Source organism: Sinocyclocheilus anshuiensis, unplaced genomic scaffold (genome assembly GCF_001515605.1).
Source record: "Sinocyclocheilus anshuiensis isolate Anshui unplaced genomic scaffold, SAMN03320099.WGS_v1.1 scaffold155, whole genome shotgun sequence".
NCBI lineage: Eukaryota > Metazoa > Chordata > Actinopteri > Cypriniformes > Cyprinidae > Sinocyclocheilus > Sinocyclocheilus anshuiensis.
The window spans coordinates 630,896-646,666 of NW_015549572.1; the positions used below are offsets into that span (position 1 = coordinate 630,896).

The window sequence follows — 15,771 nt, forward strand, 5'->3', positions numbered from 1 at the left end:
CCTGAAGCAAGGCATATGTCTCCTAACAGCAGACGACAGATACAGGTGTCAGTATCCAGGGTTTATTCCACACGCTCATGGGCTACAAGCAGAACATCTAACTCCACCCCACATGCTTGTACATCCTTATATCACTCCCTCCATTTACCACTTCTGATGGTTTTATGCTTCATTCCTCTGTTTAATTTTTCTGTTTTCTCTTAGACTTTTTCTTTGTCCATCTCGCCGGTCCCCCCCACCCCTTCCCTTTCCTTCCCTCCGTCCCCTCACCCTCCTCTTCTCTTCCGCCTGCGGGCTGCGAGGATGCCAAGACCCATGCTAATCATGGGTGACACATCATTGAGGGGAGCGGGCTGTTTGCTGTCAGCAGTGTTTTTGGTTCATAATTATTTCACGAGTGTCACGTCAGTGTCAGGCTCTGGGCGAGCGGAGAGAGACAGCCGGCCTGCGGAGAGGAAGAGTGGGTGGAGGGGGGCGTGTCACAAGACCTCACTGTTAGCCACTTTCTGCCCAACACCTCCACTGCTCCACTGCTCCACTGCTGCACTGCCTGCACTTGGAGAGGAAGAAAGAAAGCAAGATGAGAGGAAAAGAGAGACGCCTTTCAGTGTACGCTTTGAACTTGATAGGTCACATTCACTATGTTCTCATATACTCACAACATATTTGTTAAAGTGCCCCTATTATGGATTTTTGAATATTACCTTTTATGTTTTTACACAGCTCTAATTTTAAATCTGAAAGTGCACCGTGTATAAAGTTATTGTGTCTCAAAAGAAAGAGTCAACTCTGAATCATTGAAACGAGTCGTTTTTAAAACGAATCCCAAGCCGTTTCATTTTGATGTCAACATGAAACATTAGCATATTGCCCGCCCACTTGTTGGTCTTTTCCCATTGGTCTGAATGAAAACGCAAATTCATTCTTTGCCACTAGGTGACGCTTTTGGAGTGGTAAAAATAGCGGTTCCCCCGGTAATGGCTGTACACAAAGCAGCACTGCACTGCTTTATCAGGCATTACAGGCATGATGAAATGAAAATGAGACCAATCGGACCAATCACAGCAGATTAGCGTCACGCAAAGGAGGGGTTTGGAAAAATTAATCTTTGAGCGAATCGTTTGGGAGTCGTTGAGCAAGTAAGGTAAAAATACATGCATATTATAAGACAATGAAAGTGTTTTTTGACCTTGCATGCATGTCAACCTGTTGTTGAGGACTCCCAAAACCAAAATATGAACCTTTCATTACCCATAATAGGTACACTTTAAAACTGTACGCAAGTGTTTTCACACAAAAATCATGGTTCATCATTGATTACACTAACATTTAAAAGTTTGAATTTGTTGTTTTTTTTTTTTTTTATAAGAAGTCTCTTATGTTCACCAAGGATGCTTTTATTTGATCAGACATAAAGTAAACAGTAATACTGTGAAATATTATTACAATTTAAAATAGCTGTTTTCTATTTTGTTATTTTTGAAAATGTAATTTATGCATGTGATGGTAAAGCTGAATTTGAGCAGGCATTACTTTAGTGTCACATGACCCTTCAGAAAACATTCAAATTTGCTGATTGCTCAAACGACATTTCTTATTATTATCAATGTTGAAATGATCAAAAGATAAATGTATATAATATATCCAATTATATATCTTTATTGTTTATATTGATCAAACTTGTGCACTTGTGTAAAGAGAAAATGTTCTTAGTGCACGTTTTATTACATTTTTTTATCTCATAGCTTAAAAAAGGGACCAATTATTGCAGTGAGTTGAACTCAAGAATTAGATCAGTCTGATTCATAAATGAATCATTCGGACCAAATGTAAACTGGATCAACTGTTCCATTCCCTGACAAATCAGATTTTGCTACTATGGAAGTTATACTTATTACCTGTTATTACATACTTTCTACAGTTTTTCTTTCCCGGAGATTGACTGACCCAGTTTATTTTCAATATATTGAAAGGTGTTTATACATAAAATAAATGTTAGAAAAGTTTAAAATAAAAATAATGTTTAAAAAACATTTTGTGCTCCACAGAGATAAAGTCATACAGATATGGAATGACATGACACAAAGTGAGTATATGATTCTTGTGTGCTTTAAAAATAGCAAAAATGTAGAAATGTTTTAAGTAGATTTTTTAATGTTGGAATAACTATAATTTTGTAATTTATATATATATATATATTTATCAGAAGTCTCCTCTGACCATAACACCTTCAGACCCAATGGCCGCTTTATTAAATGCACTACAAACACACCAATGAAGTGGAGAAAGAAAAGAAGCAGCGGCAAAAAAGCAAGTGAAGACAAACCCCAGCTGATGGTTAGGACAAAGATGGCAGGTATACGGTGCATCCAGTGGAAATGAGGAAGAACAAAGGGGAAGAGGAGGAGGAGGTTTTGCACCCTGTTTTTTCAGCCCTCTCTCTGGTGTCACACACGTCACAGGCTGAGGAGGAGGGAAGCAATCAATGATTTAAACAATAATGCAGCTCTCTGTATTCCCCGTCACACTCTCGCCTGCTTGCCGCTTCGAGGACTGTCACACACTGTCTCCGCCTCGACAGCTTATCTCCCGTATGCTGCTACTCCATCTTGTAGCTGTCCGCCAGTGTCCTCACTCACTCTCTCCAATCCCTTTCTCCCTCTCTCTCTCTCTCTCCCACATCCTCTCCATCGTTCTTCCTACCTCTCGTTCTCTCTCCCTACCCGACTGTGTTACTCACATGATGCCTTCACTCCTGGTTAATACACTGTGTCCCTATCTCACGCTGTCGCTCCATTCCCTCTTGCGCTCCTCGTGGAGTGGCAGGGCCGGCAGCCCGGCACAGTTTTAATGGATTGTTTTCAGAAGGTAAATGTGGAAGTTCTTTGGCTGATGCAGCTGGCCTTCTGTAAGACGTATACACTAAGAAGCCAAGAAGACAAGTGGACAGGAACTCTCTCTCTTTCTTTTCCACTGTCCCCGTACCCATTTCCTTCTGCCATTTCACACACTGTGGCTCTAGCTTAAAGGTATCAGCTTAAATTAAACCAACGGGACAAACAAATTACATCTGTCACCTTTGGTTTGCATGGACTTGACAGGAATTCAATGAAGGCCGCCATGTTTGTTTAGTGGAGTTCTAATCACACTTCAGTGATGGCTGCTCCAATCAGGCACTTGGATAACAGACTTGCTCTTCCACTGCTAAAGTTCAAAGGTTACACCGAGAACCGGCCTGTAACCTATGTATGGAAAAAATAGGAGCTTTCGTGAATCGATGTCGCAATAGCGAAGCTGTGGCCAGACGTGTGGCGGCGTGTCTCCGGGGAACGCTAATCTCGGCGTCATCAGTCAGGACGCTGAAGTTCGGCTGAGCTAGGGGTCAAGGGTCAAGCCCATCGGCCTGCTGACAGCCCATCCCTGCAGCTCCCAGCATGCAGCTGGTTTAAGGCTATCAGTGGGACAGCTGGAGTGAGAGCAGCTCATTATGGGCTTTTGACTGCAGACACCGGAACCACTGGGAGCAGATGCGCAGAATAATGCCGAAGCTGCGGCAGGCCCGTAATGGAGCCGAGACGCTGAGCGCAGGTGATACATGTCCTGTGAACTCAGAGGGTGTATGATGGTATTGGAAGCCTGCTGCTCCAGAGATCTGCCCAGATCATAGGCTTCTTTTTAACACAACCCCCACACGACAGGGAAGCCCAAAACCTGGCTCTAATTGGCACGCTGATTCATTTCCCATTCAGATTGTTGTTTCGCTGCAATTCTGTTCTTTTTCTTACAGATCTGAAATAGTTGGACCTCAATGTATTCAGCCCTGTTTTGCTCTCCAATGCTGATAACGAATTGAAGAATTTGGCATCAGTCAGCTGGGGAGCAGAATGGACCTGTCATGGCCGCCGTGAGCCATAATTACACGCTGGGCTGGCAGGTGCAACAGATTGTCTCTCTTTAATCTCTCGCAAAACAGAACGAATGCTCTCTGCAATTGTGCCGCCCTATTCAGCAGGTCATAGGTCAAAAGGTTACTTACCACTTTATAAAAATAATTGTTTTAGCATTGCCTGTCTTTGACGTGTGCTGATCATGTCCTTTATTGAAACGTAATGGAACGATAAATACAGAATTTGCTTTCGGCTTGAATGAAAACATTAGACAAAAGAGCAGTTTAAACTGGATTAAAACAAAGATGGACTAGAATGTGGTTGAAGCAGTTAGAATTGATTATTGAAGAATGGTAATAGGTGATCAATAGTTAATATGCAATTTTATGCTTTAATAAGGGACATTAATAACATGGAAGAAAGGTGTGTGTCAGTGTTAATGAAGCTCAATGACCTGCATTGACTGCCACTGTTCGGCCATTTCTTACCCGGAGATCCTCTTTAGCACCACTGCTTCGTACTTTCCAGGGTCAAGCTATGTTTACACGTCTAGCGCTGAAGATGCCCTCTTTAAAAATACATGGACAATAAACATCCCTTTTCTTCCCTGTCTTTATCCCTCAGATGCTCCTTCATTCATGGTGTCCAGCTCCATCTGCCCTTGTTTGATGAGGCCAGTTAAACGGTGGGAGAGGAAATGGACATTTGGGACAAAGCCTCCTGTTTTTCCAGGGGGACTAATATGTTGTGGGTCAACATCAAGGCTTGGTTCACAGCGTTGTCTCTATCTTAGGCAGTTGGACCCATGGTGCAGTGCCTGATAACGGGCCCCCATGACACAGCTCCATAATGAAGCCCATTTTGACCACTCATCCTGTGCTAAATGGCTATATTACTGGGATGGACATCAGTCCAGGTTTTGTTTACACAGTGGTTAACATGACCGCTGCACTATCATTCATTAGCTGGGAGGTTGTCCACATATTTTAATGCCACTTTTGGATGGAAGCACCAAATTGTGAAAAAAAAATAAAAATCACTGAATTTTTTTTCCCCCAGACTATTTCCAAACTAAATTGTCAGACATTGTGTTGCTCCCAGATACAATTCATGTGATCATTTTGTTTATGCTCTTAACCTCAATTAACGGAATACATTTATAAAATGGCTGCTATTTCTATTTCACACAAATTTTGGAAGTGACAATTTTGTTCACCCAAACTAATGGTGACAGAATTATAATTTTTTTTATTTTTTATATTCCAATTTTAATGGAAACACAGCTATTGTCCGCATTCAAAATTTGAATTGAATCATCTAGATGGCATACAAATTCTAAAGTTTATTGTTCTCCAAATCATTTAGCTGTTTCCTAATTGTACAGATATCATGAAGTAGGCTGTTATATTTGTGCCTATGCAGTTACAAAAATATAAAACAACTGACAATTTGTCCGTTTAAATATAAATATTTATTCTGTTCGAAGGTTTTCTTTAGGACTAATTAAACCCAAATTTAAAAAAACTTGAGGTTTGTTCAATGTGACATTACACAGAAGTGACAAAATGAGATACAATTGCATCATTAAACAAACGAGCCCTCAGGATTACAGCAAAAACACTAGCACAAGGACAAACCCTTAAACAGGACATCCATCAATCTAACAGGATCAATTTTCCAAAGGTCTCTGGATCAGGGATAAAGGAACGAGGGGTTAATCTCCAGAAATCATGTCCTTATTAATAACAATTTTTCAAATATCTAAAGCCTGTGAAAGAGTAACTAAAAAACTAATCAAAAGTGATGGCAGATCCTGCCTTTTTTCCCAAATGCAAATATAAAGTCTTGGTTGCTTTGAGTGTTGGCTTATGTTCATGTGGGCTTGTTTTTTTGATCTACTAATATTTCTGGACACGTTTTTCTTTCAATGCGATTTCCTCAACAAATTATATGCCGCCACCGAATCATAAAAATCCCTTGCTTTGAACGTCAAACTAAGAAAGCAACAGCATCTGATATTTCTGGAACAATTCAATCTGCAATTACTGTTAATTTGTCCTGACGAAATCATGTGAAAGCACTTGTCTCCTGAACTTAACGTTGTATGAGAATATTCATGTCTTTGACTTTCCACACTTAGAAGATAATTATTGTTATTACCATCACGGTTGAGATCACTCCACAAGGACATGTCAAGACAGTTAAAATCCACACAAGCCGACGCGCGCTACACAACACAGCAAAACGCAAAATGTCTCGTTATCACCTTCAAAATGATAATCAATTATGTCCTAGCGTGTTTCCCGCCGAGAACACAATGTTTTATTTGTATAATTACTCCCCCTCTGCTGTCGTTTAGATTCATATATTTATAAGCCGTGCAACTTTATTGATTTTACCATAAGGCTGCATCATTTCTGCACCATAAACAGATCCAGGCTTTCTAAACAGAACAACAGGGTTTAGTGTAAAACACAACCGTGTTGACAGGATGTATGATTAGCTGTGCAGGGGTTGGAAAGGGCCGCTTGGCAGACATAAAAGACAAGCTTTTCCTTTCAGAAGCAAATAAAGGGACACAAAGTGGACATCACATTGAATCATGCTCACAGTCAGAGGTGGTGGCTCAGCGTGCCGTTGACCAATCTCACTCGCTCAGAGCACACTTATAATCCTACAGGAAACCACTGGAGCTGATGTGACATATATGCTGGACGCACACAAACACAAAGCCCCTTATTTCACTCTTGGATGTGGTTAAGAGAGATAACCACAAACTGGAAATTCACTCTTCGACGTCGCACCCGGCCACTTTTTTTGACTTATTATTGCAGACTGTTATCCAAATAGAGTTTCGCCTGAGTTATTCAAGGACGGCCCTGTGTATGAATACAGCCTCAACACCCTTTGCAAGGGACCTTAAAGCATTCAAGACAGCCATCTGATAAGGCAATTAGTGTAATATATTGTCTTGATTTGATTCATATTAGCCTCACTTGATTTACTGTGCACGGTCTGCAGAAGAGCTAAGATCCAGACAGCATGTCCCATGCCAGAGTTGATTTAAATGTCTATCTATGGATGCTGGGAGTATATCCCAGAGTACTGGGGTTGTTGGCGCTGGGGCGGCACCATAAACGACCATTTAAAGTGGCAGTTGATAATCTAAATTCAAAGTGACGGCAAACCAAAGAAGCGTCTTGTCAGATAAAGCATCTGTTTTTGCTCTTTTAACTCAGAGCCTGTGATGACGTTTGGTGTTGGAGTATGTGAGTTTGGGCTTTAGTTTTCTTTTTTTGTGTTCATAATCATTTATATGTTTGGATTATCACATCAAATAAATTGTATTTAGATTTTAGTCAACCACAGAATGATAATAATGACAGAAAAAATTCATCCCTTATCCAACAGGGTTGACTCAGATGTACATTGCACTGTCATATTAATTATTTATGGAATGGTGAATTTATGGCCCTGTCTGGGCAGGCTGCTAAATCTGAATGGCCAAATATTGAGATTTTAGCGCTATGCTTTTAAATCACCCCTTGATTTGTCTCTGCTTGTTTTTCAGTGGCTTTGTGCTTCAGGTCATGAGTGGCATTTGCTTGTGTGGCCCCTAATTGCTGATAAAATAAAAGTTATGTAATATAAAATGTATAAAAAAATAATATAATGTGATGATTTAAATTGTTAAAATAATATAGAATTTTATAATAACTTAAAAACCTGTATTAGTCAAATAGCTTTTACATTTTAATTTCTGTTGTTGAATATTTTAAGATGGTACAAAAAAGCTTCACAGAAAACAAACAAATCAATAAACTGTCAGACTCTGTTCCATGTTTTGTGTGTGTCCTGCTCCCCATGTGCCTTCCCATGCCCTTATTTGGTTAGGTTCCTGTTCCTGTCCTGATTAGTTTATTTCATTTGTCCCAGGTGTTTCCCTTGGTTTTATTGCTCCCAGGTGTGTCACGTCATCCCCTCCTCCTGTGTGTGTGTATAAAATGTGTTCCCAGTCCCAAGTTCTCTGTCCGCTGTTGTACGTCTTCGTGTGAACGTCTTCCTGTGTTCGTCTCCCTTGGTGCAAATAAAGTCTTGTCAACATATTCTCCAGCGTCTCCTCGTCCCTCGTGTGTGTGTGCATCGTGACATAAACAAATGATTTTTTCTGAGGTTATATAAATAAAGATTTTTTATTTTTTTTTACAAGAAAATACTACTTCTGTATTTCTACTTCAAAATTTCACAATCAATTCAATGTGCTACTTGCCGTTTTTTGTAATTGTACAAATTTACTAGCAATTTCGGTAACACTTGACTCAAAGTAAAATTCATGGGTAATGCATTATAAAGGGTTATTAAAGGTTAAAATGCATTATAATTATTCATAATGTTCGTTGTAATATATCTTATAAATAATTATAACCACATGCATAGTGTAACAATGAACTGATAAGTGTTATAATGTATTACCTTGTAGTTACAATTAGTCATACGATTGTACAATGCATTATAAGGTACATTACAAGGCATACTTAATGCATTAAAACTACTTTTATAATTATACATAAAGGCTTTAAGTAAGGTATTACTGCAATTTCTAAGTGAAAATTGTCACGTAAATCCTACACCAAACTATTTTCAGTGTAGTATTATAGAGATCACAGCCAGGCCTGTATGGAAATATATGAACTTGCTGTCTTTTTAATAAACAGTCATCTGATGTAAATTCGTGTTTATGACATCAGCTGGTGTGCATTCTGTTTTTTCATTGACAATCAGAGCAACGTCACTTATTTTCTTCATTGAATGGCCAGACCGAACGTTCAGTTTCTTAACAACGCTGGGCTGTATCATTTCCCAACTAATGGAGCAGCAAATGGGATAACAAGGCCCTCTAGATTTGTAGGCTGTCTTTGAAATTAGCACATTTACGAGCTCTGTCTAAATTAAACAAATCATTGATTTTATGTAGGGGAGTTATAGCACCATATTCTGGAGCGGAGTCTGAGAAGCTTGAGAGCAATCGGGTTTCCCTGCTTGCGTTGTCTCACTTTCCCTTCATTCCTGATGCTGTTTCCTGAGAAACAATCTCTCACCCCCCAGGTACTCGGTGCCACACCACCAAGAGGAAACAAAGCCTCCGCTCCTCAAACGAGCGAAAGCTGCGTGTCCCCATGTTGGAGTGTGACACACGCCGGGCCCTGCCTTTAGTTAAATATGAAAGCGCCGAGCGTGTGTGTGTGTGTGTGTATTTGGAGAGAGTGACTGCCAGGACTCACAGAATCAGCTGCAGAACCATTTTTAGAGCTCTCGTTTCCCCTTCTCTCCCCGTCTCCTTTGATCATGTAGCACTGTCTACAGTATGAATGCTTACGCGCTCGCTCTCCCCCTCTGTCTTTCAGTCTCTCTGTTCTTTTGTGTGTGTTTGTGCATGTGTGTATAGAGTCGTCACAATAGATCCATTGATGGGTGTCCTCAGGTTCAGATTTAGATAAGAAGAGAGGCCTTGTGTAATTTTGGTAAAAAAAAAAAAAAAAAAGCCAAGCGGTTTTCATCAGTTTTCTTGGTGGGGTAAATCTTCTTCTTGACACCTAGAGTACAGTAAATGGTTGACAAAAAGAGTGAAAGAGAAATGTAATGTTTTTTTTGTTTTTTGCAGGAATCTCAGTGTGACATATTCATCTGCCATTTCTATCTTTGCTTCTAATTTATACTCGTTTCTACTTAGAAGTGTTTAAAGGGCTAGTTCACCCAAAAAATGAAAATAAAAAAGAAGATATTTTGAGGAATATCTTAATGTTTTTTGTTCATACAATGAAAGATGGACTTCAGGAGAAACTCCGTTGACCACCCCCCACTGACCATCGACAGCTCGACTGTGGAGAGAGTCAGCAGCACTAAATTCCTGGGGGTGCACATCACAGAGGATCTCACCTGGACCACCAACACCATGTCACTCTCCAAGAAGGCACAACAGCGCCTACACTTTCTCCGCCGGCTGAAAAGAGCAAGTCTCCCTCCACCCATCCTCACCACATTCTATAGGGGCACCATTGAGTGCGTGCTGACCAGCTGCATCACTGTCTGGTATGGGAACTGTAGTGCAGCAGACCGCAAGACCCTCCAGCGGACAGTGAACACAGCTGCAAAGATCATCGGTGCCCCTCTCCCCTCCATCCTGGACATAGAATGACAATAAAGCTCAACTTGACTTGACTTGAACTTGAGATTAAAAAAAACTATTAGAAGATATTAAAATGTCTTCTTTTATCTTTGACAGAAGAAAGCCATACAGGTTTGGAACGACATAAAGGTGAGTAAATGATTACAGAATTTTCTTTTTTGGTAAACTATCCCCTTAAATTTCATATCAGACTGGGTAAAACATCTAATTTCTGAATCCTATTTATACTTGTATCTACTGAAGGGTGTTTAAAGGGATAGTTCACCCGAAAGTGAAAAAAGATATTTTGAAAATGTTTTTGTTCATATAATGAAAGTAAAAAACACTGGACCCCAGTGTTCTTTAACATATCTTATTTTGTATTTCACAGAAATCAGTCAGTCATATAGGTTTGGAACGACATGAGGGTGAGTAAACGATGACAGAATTTTCATTTTTGAGTGAACTATCCCTTTAATTTTCATATCAGACTGGGTGTAACGTTTGTTTTTGTCAGGTGAAAAGAAAAGTTCATATTGTAACTGTCAGTCATTTCTACAGCAGCCCCATTTTGCTTGTCCATTACATTCCTTATTTTGTCCTTTTTTTTAATTATTTTAAAAAAGTAATCTACTCGCGGAGACAGGCTCAGTGACAACGGCGTAATCTTAGGTTACAGTCCAGGAATACAGCATTTAATTTACCAGCTCTTAGCATGAGCACTTCCAAGTGCTAAGTGACAGAAATGAATAGCCATCTGAAGCACATGGCTGACATATGCTAATGAGGAATCTGTGCCGAGGCTCCATTGTGCGGGACATCTCGCTATAGGTCCTCTGGTACCCGTTTCACTGCGACCACAGTTGTAAAGGTAATAATTAAGACCTGACTGGTGTGTTGAAGAGATGTCTCTGTTATTACTGCGGCCACCCTGCCTCAACATGGGTCCCTCAATTATCACTGTGCTCTGCATTAAAGGGACATCTGAGAAGTCAAAATCACTCAACATTAAATTAACGTGTGATGTTTAACTTCCCTTTTGAACGGTGATGATTTTTACTCCTCTTCTGTGTTCACATGGACGTGGCAAGAATGACAAACGAGACCTGAAAGCAATAAAAAGAGCACTTATCAGGCCAGATTAACAACATTAAGTATATTTTAAAACAAAAACACTTGATTAAGCTGTTAATATATTTTATCTAAGTTCAAACATTTTCTGCATTGATCACTAAAAGTAGGATGCCTCTATATCATAAATAGAAAGCGGATCATTTACACTCGGATGAAGCTCTCTGGCTACCTCAACTTTTATATCGACTGAAGTGTAGATTTATAAATGTCCCAGCTTTGCTTGTAATGGATTCAATCAAGTCATAGTAATATGTTTTGTTATTTGATACAGTCCAGAGAGAATGTAAAATAATTTCAATCGAATCAAGGGGCTCTGGAAATGGAGGAGAGGATTTGTGCTTAAGCCTGGTAAAAAGAGCTGTCATCAAAGCACTTCACCAATCCACACCAGTCCATTTAGAGACATGTTAAGAGACTGAGGCCTGAAATTTGATTTTGAATGGAAAGGGACCTTGGACATGGATGGGCTTTTTCCTCCTCTGTTTCACTGATGCTTTAACGGAGGTCATTAGCAATACAAGAGAGTGCTAATGTAATGCAGTAATGCACATATGTATGGCTACTGCCCTCCCATCACCCCAACATTGCAGTCCCTCCTATTACTCTGGTCTGGGAACACACAACAAACTTGCTTTACTGACTTCTTATAAAAAATGAAATAAAACACGGCATTATTTACAAAGCGAGACATTTGTAAACTTGCGCTTTATATTAGCTCTCTCTACCCTTAAGCTGAATAAAAGTGTAATTCCAGCTCCGTCCAGCAGGTGGATTTCTGCGTGGTGTCGAATCATATGAGTCTGTTACTGTTTGAACATGTTTACTAATATACTGTCATTTAGTTTAAATAAAGCTGTATAAATAATATCACAGCAGCTTATGTGTGTTCGCTTTCATTTTGTTTAATTAAAAAAAACATAAACGAGTAAAACGCATGTTTCCCGTTTTTTTGCAGACTGACAAATGTTCTCAAGCGGAATTCGTCGTACTTATTCAAATTCAGTAGCAGGTATGTGCAAAAATAAGCAACAAGTAGACTATAATTATTTTTTACAGCATGTAAAAACACTTATATGGACTAAAAATAGCTGAAGATAAACTCGCGAGCAACCCGGTGCGCGCGATGGGACGCTGCACACTTACCTATTTCTGTAAAGACCTGGCGCATTGTTGAAATATCTTTTGTTTTGCCGTGGACTTAATTTTCCAGGTCTTCTAAATGGTGAGGAGAGACGATCATTCATTCCGTGCTCACAAAACAGCCTCTGAGATCCCCCACGGGAGCGTGGAGAAGGGGGGTCAGGGTCCTCAGCGCTCGAGGAGGAGAGAATGAATGTCAGTCAATGAGCGAACCTGGCGCTGAGCGGCAGCACTGCACCTCCAACACTGTTTCCACCTCTGAGCAAATCTCTGCCTATCGTCTCTACTTTGCTACTGAACGCAGACTAGTTCTCATCGGTACATGCAACTGATACAACTCTCAACGCACTACACGACCCGGGAAACTGTCTGACGCGCGGCGACCGTCTCGGTTCTTTCCTCGAGGTGCGACTCTACTTTGCTTCTCATGCTTCGCGGTGATCTTCGCTCGCCTGTTTCGAAAAGTTTCAGTTGTGGGGATAAAAGGACAGCTAAATCTTCCAAAGGGATTTTTTAAACAACGTAAGTGCTCTGAATGTCTTGACAGCGATTGTTTTTATGACCCCGTGGGAACGCGTCTAATGTCGTTTCTGTGAAGAAATCTAGTTTTATCTGACTGTTTAATGAGTGACCTCGAGCCTGATTTAACGCACCCTAACGTGGCCTGTGTCTTGCTCCGGGATAGCACGGCATTTGTTATTGTTGTTGTTTGATTTTTGTTGTGTGGAAATTCAGTTAAGGTGATGATGCGCAACTTTATTATTTCATATCAATAGATCTCCTATCAGATACCATGTTTCGCTCGCGCGTAATGGCTTGATTGCGACAATAATTTTAGTGACTCTTTATGGAGCACCTTCGCTTTTATTGTGGAAGTGTTACTGAACTCCTAAAACATTTAAGCAGCTAACTTTGCTTCGCCTTTAACATCAGTTCCTGGTGTTAAAGTTTGCAGAAATTGACCTCTGGTTAACTGACTGGAATGCCATAGCCTACTTCTGAGAACGTGAGAAACACGTATTACGCTTAAAAGATGTCTACATATTATTAACAAATAAATCATTAGGACCCTAAACAATCTTGTTTATCACGGCGTAACGTTTCAAAAATGCCGGTTCATATAAACTCTCATTTTCTAGTTGCTCTCTTGCACAAGCGCTTTCTAGTGTCGTGGGAAAGTAGACAGGTCAATGAAATACTAGTGTTTTTGGTTGATGGAACTAAAGAGGAACTTGTTATAATGAGACCCGTAATGGTGTGCGCGTGTCTGCGGCCACCCACGAGTATAACATGCTTGTGTGTGATGTTTAGTGGGTTAACCTTTAATAACTAAACGTTATCAGTGCAGACCGGGCTTTTAAACCAGCTGCTTGAGTAGTTCAGTTACGCTCCCAACTAATTTGTGACTGGTATAGTGGACGTGAGAACTGCTCCTGTGAGTGAAGATTTTACTGTTCCATTTATAGTCCCCTCCGTTTAGAGTCTGTAATGAGAGCGGGAATTAATGCGCTCGAGACCAATGTTGCGGATAATTTATATTTTGTTCTCAAGCCACAATAGACTGTTGGCCTGCGTTTCACTCTTTATTTTTCTTCTCTGTAAGTGCGCATGTGTGTTAATTGAAAAAGAAATGTGTAGTTTTAAATGAATCTGTCCACAATGGTTGTTAAATAAGAAAACTATAGGCCTACTCGGAGCAGTTAGTTGGATAGCATTTATAACGGGATCGAATCCGTTCAGTAAGGAAACAAGGTGCAAGGAAACACCTGTTTACTATGGGTCACTACAATTTACACACATACGGGAGTGTTTCCGCTGTGCTCGTGAGTTGTTAATAGAATTTCCAAGGAAAATTCTGAGCAAAGCTCTCAGACTAAGACTAAGTTATCTACGACTTATTCCTTTAATGTATATTCTCCACAATGTTACAAAAACATTCTCGCGTTGCTTGCTTAGATTATGATTTGTTTTTGATTATTTGCAGTTTGCAATAATTTGAATAATTCTACTAACGCATTATTTGTAGCCTGTTTTTTTTAACAACAGCATTGTTTTTAATCTATTTTTAACAACAAAAATAAATTTTAGAAAAGCAAACAAACACCTGTCTTCAATTCTACAACGTAAAAGGAGCATTTTTGCGTAATAGTTTGTTTACATTAATAGGTCTGTTTAATCTATTTAATATTTTCAGTGCTAGGACAGAGCTACATGTCTAAACAGCCTGTAATTCTCCTTACTCTTTTTCTTCTTCACAGTCACATCAATTATTTATATTTAGGCTGACAGAATACATTCGTTGTTAAGTAAATAGCCTCATTAATTTAACATATTTCATTTGTGAATTTTCATTTGTAAGAGGGAGTTTATTAGCTCATTATTTTATTCCAGTATTATTTAACGGCCTTGTGCAGTAAATATGTAACTATTTTGCACTTTACAACTGTGAATAGCCTACATTGCAATTGACTCGGTTTATTATTTATACATTTATATTTACAAAAGCAACAAACAACAATATCTGGTACTCCCAAATCTATATTAAATGATTTTATTCGTTGTTTATTTTTAAAAGGTTATAGCCTGCAGGACAGGAACGCGCTTTATTTACTCGCTTTCATTTAGACTGGCCGAATCATTTTTCACCATTACACGCTTAATTTGCTCGATATTTAATTGTAGATTTTTAGTCATAAATCTTTATCATTACACTTAATATTTCGTTTGGCCGTGTTTGATGATTACATAGATATTTAAATAATAGCATCATGCTTATGTTTTTGAATCTCGGAAATAGCATTACATAATGAAATTATGGTCCTCAAATATTACAGTGTCCTTTAAGATAAGTGTGTTAATTGATATTTGTACTGAAACGAGCAGGGCCAAAATCACTTGAGAATGTTAAATTAGAGTAGGCCTATATGATATATATAAGCAAGGGACAGTGAGATACGGAGCCTTGTGAAATGCACTATATTGACTTCAGTGTTCATTTGAATTATTTTTAAATTAATTTTCATTCTAATTATACAGGGAGGAGTATGCAAAACATCGGTTGAAACATTTAGATTTCTTAAATAGTCTCAAATTTATTTGTATGCTTTTTAATCCGTTTTTATCAAAAATGATGAATAAAAGCAAATTAACCGAATTAAATCACTGCACCCTGTTGCGCTCCTGCATCCAAAACTTCAACATCGCGTTTCTATTCATTCTAGCTGATTTAAAGTTTTGATCCCATAAACGTGTGAGTTTATTTATTTGCCCCGAATTATTTAACACAATAGTCCCAATGAGACAGCAGGATGGAAGAAAAGTAGATGCAAAGATGGAAGAGGATGGAAGAAAAGTAGCAGATGATTTATTCGTCAGCGTTTCGATTTTCAGCCCTGCGTTTTCTGTTCTGTCCTTTTCAGCGCCGATGTCAGTTGCTATTGCTTC

General features: G+C 39.3%; 1 protein-coding gene across 7 annotated transcripts in view; it reads left to right on the plus strand.

Annotated features, from left to right (window-relative positions):
* The first annotated feature begins 12,545 nt into the window (after nt 1-12,545).
* LOC107657453 (E3 ubiquitin-protein ligase RNF220-like) overlaps nt 12,546-15,771 on the plus strand; it is a 133,709-nt gene continuing 130,483 nt past the window's right edge. For all 7 annotated transcript variants that reach the window (XM_016445538.1, XM_016445541.1, XM_016445539.1 and 4 more), the window contains exon 1: nt 12,546-12,849. The gene's annotated coding sequence lies outside the window, so the exon portion shown is untranslated. The remainder of the gene's footprint in view (nt 12,850-15,771) is intronic.